Genomic DNA, 18,327 nt, shown 5'->3' on the forward strand with positions numbered 1-18,327 from the left:
GTATGACTACCGTTTGTGTAAATGAATGTATAATGAGTTGTGATAGTAGAGTTGCCAACTAGGATGTATATGTGAATATGAATATGAATTGTGATGTGAAAACCTTGCTTGTATGTGTATACAATGTTGTATCTCATCAAAGGTGCCTAGTAAAAGGGTATGTGATTAGGTCTAGATATTAAACAAGCAAGTGTATAATGTAATGTAACGCGTTCCACTTATATTATGTGTTGAATGTGAATTGATTGTAAATTGCATTTGTATGTGAGAACTTGATATAAATGGTGAGGTTGAGTCTCGTTTAGAAAATTCGAGTACATTTGTGATTCCTAACTATATTGTGAGGCAGAGCCCCATATGTAAGAGTCGAAGGGTTGAAAGTAGAACAAGTCTATCTGTATATATGTGAATGTGTTGTATATGTATTTATCATATAAGTCCACAATTGTGTAATGTGGCATTGAAGGCCAAACTGGGCAATTTTTGTGATATATATGATTAGTAATGTTAATCAGCTGTGTGTGGTCCTTTTGGACTTCGTTTAAGGCCTGAAGTGGTCTAATAAGACAAAGAATGAAAATTGAGTGCTTAGGGTGCAAGTTTTTGAAAGAAAAGTGACTTTTTGCATGACGCAGATAGAAACAAAGCTCATTGTTCTATACCACATGCTGCGGCGTATATGGTATACGCCGCGGTTTATGGCCCTTTTTTAGGATTAAGAAGTTGTGTTTTGTTGAGTCATTTGACTGTGTTTGCATTTTTACTAGCCCTCTTATTTGAATATATGTTTTAAGAAATTAGGATCCCGCGATTTGAAAAAAAATAAAGGGCTATTACTCTAATATATTATTGTTCTTGCGTTATTGTGTGATTAGGAATAGTAAAGTCCGAATTAAGTTTGGGACTTTACAAATGGTCCTAAACAATAGAAATCTATAAATAAAACCTCATTTGAGTTAGTAGGTAATGCTCATACTGAAACACATACTTATTTCATAAAACCTTCAGTTTTAATTATGTTCATGTAAAAAGCTCTTAAGTTAGTTCTTAAGCTTAAATTGTTATGTCTACTCTTTGATAAAGTTTCTAAGTACACCTAAAAATATTCTAGTTCTCTCTTTGAGAGAGAACCTGATAGGAAAATATAATCTTTAACATTAAAGAGATTCAAGGAAGGATTTTTTTAGTGTATCAAGTGAGTGTTTATTGTCTTAAAGTGAGGGATTAAGGAGACTCACTGTGTAGTAAGATACCTTATAAATAGCTCACAAGTGCCCATGAAAGTTAATGGTTTGTATTGAAGTTGCAAGTGCCTATCAAAGCTTATATCATAGTGGAAAATTTTAAATGTATACTTGGGGACTGGATGTAAGCCAAGTTATCGGTTGAATTAAAATAAATTGATTGTGTAGTATCTATAACTCTACTCTTTAAATTCAACTCATTTATAACTTTGGTTACTCTCTTAATTGTTACAAAAGAATTTAGGTTTCACAAGTGTTTGAAATCTATAACTAACGTTTTTAAAGATTTCTCTTTGACTTATTACACTGAAAATTCCAACTGCATCTTAAATTGTGTCTCAAATTGGAAAAAGTTTAAGAAAACCAAACATTTCTTAAACACCCAATCCACTAGGGGGTGTTGTTTGATCTTACAAATCACTTACCATTAGTCAGGTAAAATTCTATTTCTAAAGTTACTATGTCTAAAAAATCAATTTATGTTTTATTTATATACTAATAATAATAATGTTATGACAATTTTAATAGGAATTTGGATGAAGAATGATGTCAATAGAAGCTAGATAATTAATTTTATTTCAATATTTAATGTATTTTTAATTTATTGTATGTATTAAAATTTTAGTAAATTGTAATGAAATTAGAAAAAAAATAATTTTCAAACATTTGTAAGAGTTTTCCAAACCAAATCGCTACAATTTTATACATTCGTAGTGGTTTTGAAGCTAAATCACTATGAAAGTTTTTACATAATAATGATTCTACATGCAAACTGCTACAATGGAAACCCACAAGTCATATCATAGTAGTTTGACATTAATTGCCACTATAAATTAGCACCCTAACTGCCATACAAACTACTACAATTTTCATAACCATTACTAAAATCGCTACAGCTTTCAAAACTTATAAATACCTGCAGCTCCCCCACACTATTTGCTCCTCCTCTTCAATTTTTTCTCTTCCTCCTCTCCTCTCAACACCACCAATTAGCTTCAGTATTTTGGTATCTTTATTTTATCTTATTTAATTTATTTATTTTGTCATTAATATATAATTTATATAATTTTCTTTGATATATTTTTATGTTTAATATGTCTATTATAGTTTTTTTTTCCTTCTTGTTTTTTTAAGCTTCCCCTTCAATACCTCCAAATATATTTTTCCACATTCTCATTTATAATACTAGCAATAAAATATATTTTAAATAATATTGGTTAAATAATATACTAACAATTTAATATTTAAAAAATATATTAAATTCAATATAATTTATTATATTTAATAAAAATACATACTATTAAAAAATCAATATTCCAAAATAAATTATAAATGAAATATTAAAACAATAAATATGAATTTTTAGAGAATATATAATAATTATAAATTAAAATATGATTTTTTAACAAGTTAGAATATTAAAATATGGTTATTTTTATAATAAATGAAGATATTTACAAATTGCTACAAACGATGCTGCAAAAAAAAATAAATTTTCAAATATTGTGGTGGTTGGGAAACAACTACTCGAACCACTACAAATGTTAGTAGACTCTCTAAAATTTCACATATTCTAGCAGTTTCGTAAACTGCTATCATGTTTACACTGAAAAATTCAAACTTGTCGGGAGAGATTTCATTCTTGTTCGGTAGTAGTGTAACATCCAAGATTTTTAAATCTAAAATAAATTGCTAATTAAGGGATAACATAGTTAAAAAAATAATTAATTAATTTAATTATGTTTTTCAATTGTTAATTAGCTTTTTGGGTCATATTTAACTCTAAATTGAGTTAGGATGGAAGCTAGATTGAATCAGGTTGTATCAAAGGGGAGCAAAAGCAAGTTTTTGCTCTCTACATTGTGAACCACGGCTTGTGTGTCATGAGCCATGGTGCACGACACAACACAAACAACATAAAATATGAAAATCATCAGAAAAAGGCAGCTTTATAGGGGAAAGCCTATAACTAGAAGGAGAAGGATTTGGGCACTGTTAGGGCTTCAATTTGGGTGGTTTTGGAAGCTAAATTGGATCCTTAAACCCTTAGGTAAGCTTACCACTTCTTTTCTCTACCTTTCCATCTCATTTTCATTTAGTTTAGGAAGTAGGTAAATTTGCTTTGAACGAATTAAGTTATGAGTCTATGTTTTAAAGACTTCAAGTGACTTTAAAGGTTTGATTTAAGTTTCTTAACCTTGGATGAGTGATAATATAAAGCTTAGGTATTGTTTGGAATAAGTTGGATCAAGCCTTAGCTTAATTATATGGTTTTAAAGTGTGACAAGTTGAGATATCAAGTGTTATATTGTGATAGAGTTAGAGGGAAGCTTGAAGGGATTGTGTGAACTATTTGTAACCTTGATTAGTATCTTTGTTGAGAATAGGAGTGAAAAGTGGGAGAATTAGGGTGATATTGGTAGTTAATAGTACTTGTATTCATTGAAAATTAAAATATAGTACTTATTATTATAGATTGAGATGTGGGAAAACTTGCTTTAACCCAAGAGGAGATTTTATACCATGAGTAACCTTTTTAGTAACAAAAAAGTTAAGGTAACTGGATAATTTACCTCATTTATTACCTTATATAAGTTATTCACAAGTTGTTTTTGTATAATTGGTTCTATATATATATATATATATAAATTTTGTAAAAGTTAATTATTTTAAAAAATGTATGGAGTATTGATTTGTGGAATTTCATGTTTTTGAATTAGGTGGTAAGATCCATTATATTTGTTTAGAAAGTGGTTATGCATGGTCAAGTGGAGATATGTAGTGAAATATGACATGTTAAAGGGTGAGAGGTTACTCTAGTAAAGTTAGTGGAGATTAAATCCAATGGCACCACTAGCATCTCGAGACACCAAGTGCAGCTTACATGTAAAGTCCTCGAGTCCGAACTATAAAGTCCTGTCTCAACCCGAGCTTTACCATTCTACACCACATAATTAACAAATCAAAATCACAATAATATTAGAGTAATAGCCCTTTATTTGTTTTCAAATTGCGGGATCTCAACTTCTTAAAATATATATTCAAATAAGAGGGCTAATGGAAGCATGAACATAATCAAATGATTTAAAAAGCCATAACTTCTTAAACTTGAAAAAAGCCATGCATCGCGGTATGCAACACGTGCATTGCGACATATGGCATAAAACCACCTGTAACATCCCAAAATTTTAAGACTCAAATTTATTAAAAAAATAATAAAATAAAATAAAAATCTATAATTAAATTAAAATTAAGAATAATTTAATAGAGGTCTAGAGTTTAAATTTTTCTCAACAAAAGTTTGGCTTTATTTGATTTTTAACTATGGAAAAAACTTCCAAAGTTGACCCAAGCTTTTGTGTTATAATAAAAAATGTTGGGCCCTTTATTATAATTTTCTCCAAAGTCTAATATCAGCAATTTAAGTGGGAAAACAGACGTAGAAACGTAGAAAAGGAAACAAGGAAAAGAAGGAAACGAACACGTGAGAGAGAGAGAGGAAGAAGAAAGGAGAAAGAGAGGGAGTTAAGCTCGGATCTAGGAGGCTTTACGGCCATTGCGAGCTCAGTTACGCGATAGGTAAACTCCTTACTTCAATCCTCTTCCCTCCCTCTTTGTTTTTCTCAATTTTGGAAAAGGAAATTTCTGAAATTTGATCCAAAATGCTTTATTTTTGTAAGCTTTAGTTTCCTTGGGTTCTAGGGAGGATGTTTTGAGTTTCTATATAGTGTTCTAATGTTTTGAGTGGATAATTGGATGAAAAGAGATGTTTTGGGCACAAATCAAACCCCAAGAGGTTGGGTTTTACTCTTCAATGATTTAAGTCTATTGATTTAGTTATAATTTTGCCATTTGAGCCTAATAAGATTTAAATTAAGGTTTGGTTTTCATTATAAGGGCTAATGGTGAGAGTTGGTGACACTAAGTGAAAGTTTTTAATTGATTAAAAATTATATAAATTAGAAATTAGCCTAGTGATGGCTAATAAATGGTTTTAGTAGTTAAGTGATACTACGTGAATAGTTGGTTTAATATATGGACTATTAGGATGGATTATGACTCATTAACCTAAGTTGTGTGGTATGAGTTATAGTCTTCATTAATGCTATTTATCACGATAAGTGATATGGATCACTTATATGTTGTAGGGATTGTTGGTGGAATTTGTTCGGAAGTTAAGGAACAAGCCGAGTCTTATTTTGTACAAGAGGAATCCTTTTGGTACCAAAGGGTTGAGGTAACAGGGGAATTTATATTTCTTATTACTTTATTTTAGCTATTTTTGAATAAATATTACTAGTTATCATGCATTTATAAGGGGTTATAGGGTACATGCATGAAATTTAATCCATCCGTTGGATCTTTCTAAAATTTGGTATACTAATAGTACTATTTAAAAGTGACATGTGGACTTTAGAATCACTCTGATCGGAGATCGGATGATGAAATGGTGCACCCCAAAAGTTAGTCCGGAGGTGCTGTCATGACAGCTTTTGACAGCAAAAATAACCAATCTTTTAACATGTATAATTTTTAATCCAATTGTTGGATCTTTTTGAAATTTGGCATACTTATAGTACCCTTTGAATGTGACATGTAAGGTTTAAAATCACTTCGATCAGAGGTCAAATGACGGAACGACACCTCCCGAAAGTTGGCCCAGGAGGGCTATCATGACAGCAATTTAATGCTGTCAGGAGGGCTATCATTTTAGCTTCTCAAAGCCATATTACACAATTATGGTCTTATTTGAGGAAAACACAAATACAACACATATTCACATATATAACTAGACTTATTCTACTTTTAACCCTCCAACTCTTACATATAGGGCTCTACCTCACCATATGGTTAGGAATCACAAAGGTACTCGACTCTTCCAAATGGGGCTCCGCCTTACCATTTGTGTCAAGTTCGTACCATTTGTGTCAAGTTCTCACCTCACAACACAATACACATTCAATTCACATAATCAATCACAATCAACATATATAAATACCAGTGGAAAAAGTTACAACTTGTCACATCCCTTAAACTAGCACCTATTAAATTGTTTGTTTTGCATTAAGATAAATTATGACATTAGATATTTAAGAAAATATATTAACCATAAAGTCAAGGTTAATTTTATGGAATTTTAAGTAGAGAAATTTACTTAAGGTAAATTAAAAGATTAACCATGCCTTCTCTATTCTACTTGTGAAAATAAATAGAATAAATATAAATTAAATTAGAAATTAGTGAATGTTAGATAGTAAAAGTTGGTGGTTTGTGACTAAAGTATAAATTGTAGGTAATAAATTATTATGAGATTAGCACGTTGCTTCCATCAAATTGTTTTTTTGATTATTACATATATGCCTTCATTCATTCATTTCTATCAACGATCAAAGAATATCAAAAGGAATAAATGATTAATATATATATATATATATATATATAAAAGAGGGAATAGAGGATAGATCATTTGGTGGTTATCTTTACAGTCATACATAATAAAAAGAAAACAAAAGAAATACTGACTAGGAAAGTCAAAGCTTTATTAGGTGGCAGTAACTTAGATTAGGTGTCATGGAATTAGAATCAAAAGGGAGAGAAATGGATTAGGTGGCAAAATTTGTTGTTTAAGAATTCATTTTCAGTTAACAAGAAAAGAAAGACCACCATTTCAATTGCACCTATATATACACCATTAGTCTTGTACTCTTTCATATCATTTCCTTCCTTCTACAAACAAAACAAAGAGTGTGAGAAAGACTTGAGTAGATCATGGGAGGGAGAAAAGAAGAAGCAAAATAATAAGTGATCTAAGATAACAAGGAGCAAGAAATATTATCAAGCCAGAGAATCTAAGGTAGCAAAACTTATACTTCAGTGTATAAATTTGGTTTGCATGTGTTGGATTGCTTAATGTTAATGAATGCTACATATAACATCCCAAAAATTTTAAAACTCAAATTTATTTTAAAAAAATAAAATAAAATATCTATAATTAAATTAAAATTTAGAATAATTTAATAGAGGTCTAGAGTTTGAATTTTTCTCAGCAAAAGTTTGGTTTTATTTGATTTTTAACTATGGAAAAAATTACCAAAGTTGACCCGGGCTTTTGTGCTATAATAAAAAATGTTGGGCCCTTTCTTGTAAATTTTCCCAAGGCATTAGATCAGCAATTTAAAGAGCAAAACAAATGTAGAAAAGGAAAAGGAAAGAAAGAAAACGCGTGAGAGAGAGAGAGGAAGAAGAAAGGAGAAAGAGAGGGAGTTAGGCTCGAATCCAAGAGACTTTGCGACCATTGCGAGCTCGGCTACGCGATAGGTAAACTCCCTACTTCAATCCTCTTCCCTTCCTCTTTGTTTTTCTCAATTTTTGGAAGAGAAAATTTGTGGATTTTGATCCCAAAGGCTTTATTCTTATAAGCTTTTGTTTCTTTAGATCCTAAGGAGGATGTTTTGAGTTTCTATATAGTGATCTAATATTTTGAGTGGATAATTGGATGAAAAGAGGTGTTTTGGGCACAAATTAAACCCTGAGAGATTGGGTTTTGCTCTTTAATTGTTTAAACTTATTGATTTAGTTATAATTTTGCTATTTGAGCCCAATAAGATTTAAATTAAGGTTTGGTTTTCATTATAAGGGCTAATGGTGAAAGTTGGTGACACTAAGTGAAAGTTTTTAATTAATTAAAAATTATATAAATTGGAAATTAGCCTAGTGATGGCTAATAAATGGTGTTGGTGGTTAAGTGATACTATGTGAATGGTTGGTTTAATATATGGACTATTGGGATTGATTATGGCTCATAGACCCAAGTTGTGTGGTATGAGTTATAGTCTTCATTAATGCTATTTGACATGATAAGTGATGTGGATCACTTATATATTATAGGAATTATTGGTGGAATTTGTTCAAAAGTTAAGGAACAAGCTGAGCCCTATTTTGTACAAGAGGAACCCTTTTGGTATCAAAAGGTTGAGGTAACAGGGAAATTTATATTTCTTATTACTTTGTTTTAGCTATTTTTGAATAAATATTACTAACTATCATGCATTACATGTTTTAAAAGATTAAATGTGCTTTATAAGGAGTTATGGGGTACTACTTTGATTATAGTGCAAATATGTTTTCTAATTGCTTAACAATAATGTTTTTATGGAAACGAGATTTGTTTACATGTACTTTAATCATAAGGAATAGAAGTTGTACTTAAGGAAGTGTAACTAAGTAAGGTACCTTAGATAGGCTAAGGAACCATTTAAGGAAGATTTATAAATATTATACTACCTTAGAGTGTTGAAGTGGTTAATACTCAAGAAAGGTAGACACGAATAAAAGGCATGATCTCGGTGGGAGTTCACCAATGAGAAGGTGTGGACTTTTGATATTCTATGGCACACTACCAGTACTCAGTGTTGCTTTACGTATTATGGGCTCAATGCACTAAAGTGGTTAGTGTATTGAGTGTTTGACACCTCTCAGTGGGGGAGGGAATCCAACATATGTAGTGTGTGGTTGAGTGTCTAAGCTAAGGTAGCCCTCACATGGAGAGTAAGTCAGGCTGGCTCTGGGAGGAAGTTAGCTTTGACTGCTCGGGATTCACATCAAAGGGGCATAGGCGGTTCAGTGGATTAGATCATGCCTTAGTTTATGTTTTGTGCCTGTAGAGGTACAAGTATGTATAAGGTTTACCTACGAGTTAAAGAGTGCCGGGGGCATTCTATTGGTCATGAAAGGCTATGCCAGCTTAGGTCATCCATTCATACATTTTAAAATATACTATGTTGAATTTATTATTCGTTTATTCGATTATGGCTTGCTTTGTAATAATCAATGTAAATTTTCTCTGTTACTGAGACTGTGGTTGTTTCACCTGTTTCTTTTCAATATTCTAGGTCCAGGCAAAGGAACCAGTGGAGGACGGGGAAAGGAGTAGAGCTAGGGGTTGTTTGTGAATTATAAAGAACTGCAACCCCTTTCTTTTGAGAAAATCCATTGTAATGTATTTAGGATTAGGGTGCCAGTAGGATATGATTATGTATATGTGCGTGAGTATGTGCGGATTGTATGGCTTGTGTATGAACTTCTGTCTACTTGTAGACTTGTGACTAGCAAACTTGGCTATGGTGTGTGGTTTTGATGGATTTATTTAGTAGACCAAGTTTTCACTACAAGCAAATATTTATTTTGGTATATATGTGATTCCACAAGCAAATGAAAAATGGTTGCATTGCAAATGGTGTGTTATGGGCAAACATATACCTTGGATAGAGAGAGTGGGTGCGTGGGCCCCACAGAGATCTCTAAGCCAAGTGAAAATGTTTAGCGTGTGTATTCATATGTGTATATGATATTTGGAATAGTTTTTGGCCACTCTTGTGTGATTTGTGCATTTTGGGGGTTTAGGGTCCATTTTGGGAATTGGCACCCAAGCGGTCAAATTTTGGTATAAAGGATTTTTCTACCATTTAAATGTTCTATCAGGTATTTTTAGTCCTATTTGATGTGTCCAAAGTGTTCCCACAAGTTTGTGACCATGAGAATGAGATTTGGACAATTTTGAAAATGGTTTTTACCAAAACCTGCACTTTTGCATCAGGGTGTCCAAATCTTAATCCGACCGTTGAATTTCTCTAAAATTTAGGTCACAAGTAAAACCTTTTATAAGCTTCGTGTGGGCTTTAGAGTCACATCGATTGGATATCAGACGGAGAAATGGCACACTCCAGAATTTGGTTTGAAGGAGCTGTCATGACAGCTAAGGTGCTGTCATGACAGCAATATATGTTGATGTTGCAACATGCACAAAATTTAATCCGTCCGTTGGATCTTTTCAAAATTTGCTATGCTAATAGTACTATTTAAAAGTGACATGTGGGACTTAGAATTACTCTGATCGGAGGTTAGATGATGAAATGGTACACCCCGAAAGTTAGTCCAAAGGTGCTGTCATGACAGCAAAAATAGTCAATCTTTTAACATGTATAAATTTTAATCCGACCGTTGGATCTTTTTGAAATTTGGTATACTTATAGTACCCTTTCAATTTGATGTGTGAGCTTTAAATTTCTTCAATCGGAGGTTGAATGACGAAACGGCGCCTCCTGGAAGTTGGCCCAGAAGGGCTGTCATGACAACAATAAATTACTGTCATGACAGCATCTTTTTATTTCATTTTTATCTAGCTTGCTTATGTGCACTATAAGTAGAACCTATAATTTTTTTAAGGTTTTAAATGATTTATTTCTTAAGTTAGTTAAAGGATCAACTCCTTAACCACACTTAGTTTATTTAAATTATGTGATTTTTGGATAACACTCAGGGCAAGTGTTACACTATATGTATGTAAATGATATACTTTAAATGCTGTAACTTGATTTTTGAAATGCAAAGTTGGAACATATCTCTTTTCTTGCCATAATTCTGTGCTAGTAGATATTTGTATGTGTGTTTGTGAATTAAAATATGTAGACCTATATGTGTGTGTGTGTGCGTGTGTGTGTTTAGTAAGTGTATGTTTTGCTACTGAGATTTTCATAATCTCATACCCTAAAACTTACTAATCATGTTAGGGCCCGGCTCAAGCAAAGACAAAAGAAAATCTAATGAAGTTTGAAATTTACAAACTTATCCTAAATAGTTTTGTGTAATTATTAGAGTACGTGTCTTTAAATTGGCTTATAAACTTCTAAATATTGCAGTTTTAATATGAGATGATGTGCTTTTGGACTATGTTGAATTATTTTGGACTAGTATGTAATGGCCAAAAACACAAAAGTCAACCTAGTTGTAAATAAATGATTGTGTAAGTTAAAAATGTGTATGTTTTCTATAAAAGAGTTTTGTGTTGGTGCTGACTTTAGGAAACCATAAAATTTTATCACTGGTTAATAGACATGTTAAGATTTCAAATGATACATAGATCATGTTATTTGAATTAGTATATCTTGAGATATGATTTTTCAAATATGCAAGTTTAGAAATAAGATCAAAGGGATAGGTCCAGAACAAGGGTAAAAAATCAATGTGAAAACAGTATTAGTTGGGCATGTAAAATTTAGCTAAATATTTTTCTAATATATTAGACTTATCCAGCTTTTAAACAAATCAAAAATCATATAAAAATGAGTTTTCTGGAATTAATGGTGAATTTTCAAAATTTACATAGAAATTCCGAGATAAGCTAAGTGACCAAACTAAGTAATTAACTTGTACGAATTAACTGTATGAATTAGCTAAGTTATGTTCAGTTTAATATTTTTCTTTTATTAAAAACACTTTAAGCTTTTCGAAAAGCCTAAGATCATAATATTCGGATCTCTACAACTTTAGATATTATTTTTTTAAGTGAAGGTATAAAAGTCTGGATCCAAAATAATAGACAAACATAGGTGTTGTTAAGAAATAAGTAAGTAGTGGCAAACGTACAAGTCCAAGCCCATTTACATGATTATGTTTTCTAGTTAAATAGTAGGCACTTCATTTGAATGAGAATAAATCAAGTCATATAGTCTTTTAAAAAAATATAACAAAATCTGAGAGAAAATAAATTAAATTTCCCAAGCTCATGGAATGAATTATAAGGGATATTATACATAATCTAGTTTTGTTATATGTCCTTTATAAAGGAATTGTAGGTTTGTAATACGATAATACAAGAATCCAATCATTTCAATATTTATACACTTAATTAAGATTATTTCTCAAAATTGTTTAGAAAGTTTAAAAGAATTTGTGAATAGTATCATATGATATAATTATTAATTTTGAATGCAATTGATTCATATATAGTTTAAAATTATTTCCTATTTAGTCCAGAAATGTAAATAATGCCTTTAGAAATGCGATGTGACACAACACAATATATACTTGCTTATTTCGCATTTAGGCCTACCCACGTACCATCTACAGGGGCACCCTTGACATAATGCAACATCATGCACATATATACAAGCAAGTTCCACAATTCAATCCACTTTATCATATCCACATACAATTATGCATCTTAATTGACAACTTAACTCTATAAACAACTTTATACATTCATCTTTACTCAAAGGTTGTCATACCATTACCCATCGAGGCTACTCTCTCCTCGCTTCCTTTCTCGACCTTCTTGTACTCTCTTCTATGTACGTTCAAAAGTAATAAAGTGAGACATGCGTCCCAATAACTCAAAGATAACCCCAATTACTAGTTAGTAAACAAAATCATAAACAAGTAATAAAGTAGCATGTGTAATGATAAAATCAATAATATATGCTCATGCAATGCATTCCTAGTTCCTCCTTGCAGAGTAAGCTTCACACCCAAACTAGGCCATCTAATCATAAGAAATAAGGCCCACCATACCACTGCTCAGACTAGGCCATTCTTTTTGTATGGGTGGTCTCCTAAGTCCTTTATGGCAAAGTTAAGCTCTATGCTCTGGATCATCAGGACTTCTTAACCTTATATAAAGTAGGACCATGACCCCCTACCCTAGTCTAGGGTAACCCATGGATCATTTAATATTCTAGGTCTGTCATTGTAGAGTCAAGCTCTACGCTCTGGATCATCAAGATTTCTTCTCCTAGGTTCATCCTGGCGGAGTCAAGCTTTACGCTTTGGATCATCAAGACTTCCTGGACCTCCTCACTGTAGAGTCATGTCCCCCTACCATAATTTAGGGTTTATATCATGGATGCGATACATGTCAGTGAACGTGCAACTTAAAATTCATTTCAATTAATACTCACACAACCGCATGCATATACTTTTACAATACTGCTACTTTATTAGTTCACAATACAATGCACATAGTTATATCAAAATACTTGCAAACAATTTCACAAACAAACAAATAAAAGGGTTACTCTAGTTATCGTTAACCCTTACTAATAAGGGTTACCAACCATACTAAGTTTTCAGGGGTGTAAATTTTCATGAGCAACTTCACACGTGCTCAATCTACATAATACAATTCCCTCAATCAATTCTTAAGACATTTCACAGGCATTGATTCAGCTAAACTGAATCCCTTAATGCATAAAACAGTTCAATTAAACCCTTTTTAATTCACTTATCCATTATTCATAGTCATTAGCCCTATAGGCTACTCAAACAACCATAACAACTTTCTAACACGTCCATCCACCTAAAATCTCACTATTAACCTAACTTTTAAGTTATTTTGAGCTTAAATACTCAAAGCTCAACCATTCTATTGTATACTAGTTACAAAACCTTAGTTTTTATTTGATATCCCATTTTAACCCTTTCTTTTAGATTATAACACCTCAGAATCTCATGATTCAATTTCTCAACCGATGAAATTCAATGAAAAAGGAGTCGAATTGAAGCATAAGGCTGCACATTACTTACTCAACAAGTTACTAATTGAAGTAGACTTTCGAGCTTCAACTATGGCTTGCCCTAGCAAAGATGCTTCCTCTTACCTTCTAGATGCATCTCCAAAAATTTTCCTTTTATTTTTATGAGCTATTCATGCTAGCTTTAAGTGATTCATAGATAGTGCACCATGGCGTACGCAGCTTCCGCCACGGTGCACGGCACAATGAGAAAATTCTCACTTGTACTCGCCCATTCTATCTCGAATTGTCTTCCTACCCTTCAATCCTATCAATATAACATTCAATCAACATAATTAATCAACTCAACACCCAATCCATAATCAGTCCATTAATTACTAATATACCCCTGATTAGCAACTAGTTCTCGGAACTGAAATTCAAGATGTTATATTATATTTCTCCTTAGTACCTGAAAAGGGTGTGGTGTTGGAAAGTTACTCTCCTTAGTATCTAAAGGTGTAAAATTGGAAACTATACTCCTTAGCATCCGTAGGATGTAGTATTAGGGTAATGACATCTCAATTACTTGTAATAGGGGAAACATGTAGTCCATAAGTGGTTTAGGATATATCAACTAGGTAGTTATATCATGAATAGTGAGCTTGAGGACCATACACATGATTTGGTTTTGTAAAATAGCCTATCAGCTCAGTCAGGAGTATTAGAGGATCGAATGATTAGCGTTCATGCATTTAAATTGTGATTATTTATATATGGTGTGTTTGTTATGCATATTTTAAAGCTTTATTAAAATTTGGCATGTTAATCAATATTATAGATTATCTTAGTTACTAAGATTTTTATTTCACCCCATGGTTATTATTTTACAAGTTCTACTGTTGAGTCTAAGCAAGGGAAGGAATCGGGCAAAGGCTAGTATATTTGCTATGTTACAATTATAATGCTCGATTTTATTTTGAGTTGTGTATGTAAACTTAAATGTACAATAATATGAGTTGCCAACTAGGAATGCATGTCATTTTGATTGGTTGCACTTGTATTATACTATGGTGTTTTGTATTTTAGCTTAATATTGTATATGATGTGAATATGTGGTGATTTTTGTAGTGAAGGGCTAAAATACTAATACAAGTGCAATGAATGTTGTATACATGTGGTGATAATGTATATGTGGTATATTATATGGCAATAGAGATTAAGTAATGTTTGTTTATGATTTTGGTAGCTTTGGCCATATTGAGTGAAACCAGCATTAAATGGCTAAATTTTATGTTTTATCTGTTACTGTGTGTTTAAATGTTCAATTAGGTGTATATTGGTCTATTGGACTTGGGTTAAACCTCAAAATGGATTAATGGTATAAGTTTTGAGTTTTGGGTACTTGGATGCTAAAATTATTTTAAAATCTGATTTTTGCATATAAGTGTCCAAAATTTCCATATGATGTCATCTCATAACCAAACTTGTACCATTAGTTATCTTATTGAATAAGCTTCATGTGGGTGCTTAAATCACTCCAATCATATATCGGATGTGAAAATGGTGCGCATTCAAAGCTCACCTTGGAAAGTTGTCATGACAATATTTTGCTGTTATGACAGGGACATATGCGCTGTAGCATGTTGCACACAAGCTGCAGCATATGATATAGAGGCTGAATTTGCCTTTCTATGCCACATGCCGTGGTGCATGGACCATAAACTACAGCTTATGTACTAGAATGCACAAGAATGACATTTTTAGCCTTGTTTTCAAGTGTTTTGCTTCTTAAACTTTTTCATGCTTCCCATATCTTTATAAATAATTAAATTTGAGCTCAAACTATCTATTTGCAGGGTTTTTATAAGATCCCAAGAATTTCAAATCATTTTTAAATTTTTATTAGCTTTAACCTTTTTATATTTGCAATGAGCTTAAGAGCGATCTAAAGCCCCGAATTGCTATTATTTATTGTGATTGTGTGGTGAATGTTGGTAATGTCAAGGTAGACATTACAAGTGGCAGTTCCTTAAACCGTTACAAGAATTGTAGCATTTTGACTATAATGGTTGTAATTTCTAGAACCTTGTAATATGTTGCAATGCTCAGCAATTTGCAAATTGCTACAAGTATCATTAGTAGCTGTTTCAACAACTACTAAATACCTTTTTTTTATAGTGAGTACTGATTGAGTTTACTAACTCAAGCCTAATGATTTGGGCCAATCTGGTATAATACCTATTTTGGACCCCGATTAACCTTAATACATGATCATAGGCTCAATTTTAATTATAATTAAGTGCCTAAATATTTAATTAACCTCAATAATCCTTAATCACAATTTATTCCTCAATTAAAAACCTCAATTCCATAATATTTCTAACTTAATTCCACAATTAGATTCTTGAATACATATATTTCCTTAATTGATTTGTAACTTAAAAATTAAGATGTCAAATTATGATTGAAGAGTTTGGTGTTGGATAGGGAGGTAGAGCGAAAGATTAAAATTTTAAAGTCCCTATCCTGATATGAACCGAGTGAACTCGTTTAAGTTAAGGTAGATAGAAGAGTTACCTTTTCAATTCTTTGAAGTTGGCACACGTTTGGATCTTAGGAGCTAACAACATAGATCTGCTCCCTCTACTAGTATCCACATGAACAGCTCTCTAACTCAAATAGCGTGCTGGCGCTCTCAGCGTCCATTCTTCTTTGAACATTAATTTTTCTTTCTATAGGGTGTTTCATGGCTTTCAGAGTGTTTTTGTTGTCAAAACTTTTCTAACTCTCTATCTCTGCGTTCATAAGGACGTTCCTATCTCTATATAGTATATAGATAAGGGTTTTTATCTTTCACTTAAAAGCTCACGAAAATTTAATTAAATTTATCTCATAAATTTAATCCATAATATCATATCCAATTTGAATTTATCTTATAAATTTAAATTATAAAATTGACATGATATTCTCTCTTATCATGTTAGTTATTAAATTTAATCTATCATATAAAATTAAATTTAAAACTAACATAATATAATATAATATATATCAGATATATATATTATATTATATATATACGTATATATATACATATATATTTCAAATATATATATATATATATATATTATCTATATTTAATTTTATGTATCATCTACATATATCATATATATATATATTTCAAAAATATATATATATATACATATATATATAATTATTTTTTAAATTTTATATTTCATATAAATATAAATATAAATATTTATCAAATAAATATTCAAATATATATATAATTCATTCATCTTATATTACATTCATTGAATCTAGACATATTCTAGATTCAACGAACTTGGACATTATGACTCGAGTTAGGCCGTTCTTCTGTGCGACCTTATAGGCCCATATGAAATTGACAGTGGGCTAATTACACTGTTACCTCACAAGTTACAAGTAACCTCTAACAAGACATTGCAACTATCCAATTCATATGGGGATCGATGATCCAATGTAAGCTATCATGTAACCATATCACATCACTTTTGTCACGCGATATTTCAGTCAAATATGAGATATTGAATTGTCATTCTCCTTTACCTGACCATTACTTTCTCGATCTTTGAGTAGACTAATAATAGTAATGAAAAAAACCATTTTCATTGCAGTATGACCATACATTTTTTTAGTCTTACTCGTCGAGGGGCCCAGTAATATCTTTCACTTAATGTGAACTACAAATTCCATCTTGACCACTCATATTCCTCTGCATGAATATCACTAAACTCAATCATAGCCTTTATGATCACTCGGTCAAAGGTGACTTTTGACTAGGTCAAAGTTTAGTGGTCATCATGCAGGAATCCATGATGATCTCAGGTCAAAGAGCTTTGTGATATAGTTACATATGAGATAAGCTTATGACTTGTACCATGCAGCTTTCTTATAGTGGGTCGGTCCAATACTTTATACTCTTTCAAGTGCCTATGACTTTAATTTATATCTCTATAATTAATCAAAGTCATACCAATCTTATTTCATTTATGATCCCTCAAAGATAACCGATTAGGGACATTTAGGACAATCACTATAGTTTATCTAGGGATATAGTTATCATATTAAACATGCAATTGTTATGATAACAAAAGAGAAATTCATTAAATAACAATGTGTATAGTACAATGATTGGCCCTAAGGCATAATTTCCTACATTTGGGAGATCCAAGATTGTGATAGTTGAAAAAGCTGGGAAGTACCTCCAAAAAGGTTACCTAACCTAAATGGTATTCTTCTCATCTTAAGTAGAGATTGAACTTTCAACAATTCCATTATAGAAGGTTATCTAACAATCATTTTCCATTTATGTCCCTCAGCAAACCCATCACAAAATCAATGGTAATGCTATCCCACTTCCATTATGGAACTTTCAATGATTGCAATGACTTGAGTGGTCATTACTGCTCTATTTTGGTTGTGGCAAGTGATGTACTGTGATTCTAACTTGATCATATCTCACATCACACTTGACCACCACCAATCTTGCTTGAGGTCATGATACATCTTGGTGGTTCTAAGGTGTATAATGTAGTTGCTATGATGGGCTTCAAATCCTTGCCTTTTTGAACGCAGACTTGGTCATTATACCTTATTGACCTTAGAGTCTATTCGGAAATCTATTTTTTTGCCTTTCTCCATATCCTCTCTTTAGTATAAATCCTTTAATTGGGCCTACTTGATCTCAAAAAGTCTAGAAAACTCTCCTTAAAAATTCTTATGAACAGTCATAAAAATAGGCCTAATCTATT

The sequence above is a fragment of the Prosopis cineraria genome, unplaced genomic scaffold (genome assembly GCF_029017545.1).
Source record: "Prosopis cineraria cultivar Desert tree isolate PC_DT_omini unplaced genomic scaffold, ASM2901754v1 PC2, whole genome shotgun sequence".
In the NCBI taxonomy this organism is placed as follows: Eukaryota; Viridiplantae; Streptophyta; class Magnoliopsida; order Fabales; family Fabaceae; genus Prosopis; species Prosopis cineraria.